The 802-nt window shown below is 32.2% G+C and overlaps 1 non-coding gene across 1 annotated transcript; it reads left to right on the top strand.

The window, feature by feature from the left end:
• The first annotated feature begins 355 nt into the window (after nt 1-355).
• LOC142169224 (U6 spliceosomal RNA) lies at nt 356-456 on the top strand. The gene has a single exon (XR_012698937.1). It is a non-coding gene; the product is annotated as a U6 spliceosomal RNA (small nuclear RNA).
• The last annotated feature ends 346 nt before the right edge of the window (nt 457-802 follow it).

The following is an 802-nucleotide window of genomic DNA, read 5'->3' on the forward strand; positions in this document are numbered from 1 at the left end:
CACTATCTTTCAGGAGAGCACTGTGTTTTAACCTTGAATGGTGGGCACGGAGTTTAAAAAAGAAAAAAATCTAAAACTAGCAATAGAGAAATGTGTGGCTATATATCATTTCATAGGGTAAAATAAGAAGTTTAAAGTTAAATTGTTACTAAATATAGAAATATGTCATTCTTTTTAGCACTGACTAAAAAAAAAAGAGTGACACATGAACTAGGACAGAGGGAGTATTATGGTACCTTTCTCAATAAAAAAATGTGGTAAAGGTGCTCATATTAGGACTAATTCATATTATTTACATAACTATCTAACAGTTTCTTTTAATTTTTTAAAATTTGGTAATTGTGTTGTTCTTCCTGTCCTTTTGGGGACATCTGATAAAATTGGAACGATACAGAGAAGATTAGCGTGACATGCGAAAGGATGGCATGCACAAATCGAGAAATGGTCCAAAATTTTCAATTTGTTTGGGGATGAGGCGGAATTGTTGTTGTTGATGTTTGTGTTGTTTCTGGTGTTGTTATTGTTAACTCAATAAAAGAATCAATATTGTTTTTTGTGAATTATGAAAAAGGAAGTGGACCTTTGGATTTACAACTGGGAGACTCGACATATATGTTTTCCCTAGTTCTACTATCGGTCCAAATACGTCCCTACCGTTAAGAAAATAGATAAATATATCCCCAACCCTAATGGATGTTCACAGTGGCAAGGGACCTAGTCAATAAAAAATGCCACATAATTAAATAATCCACATAATTAACTCTAAATCTCTATTCTTTTTATTTTACTTCTTTTTCTCTTT

Source organism: Nicotiana tabacum, chromosome 14 (assembly GCF_000715075.1).
Source record: "Nicotiana tabacum cultivar K326 chromosome 14, ASM71507v2, whole genome shotgun sequence".
Classification (NCBI taxonomy): domain Eukaryota; kingdom Viridiplantae; phylum Streptophyta; class Magnoliopsida; order Solanales; family Solanaceae; genus Nicotiana; species Nicotiana tabacum.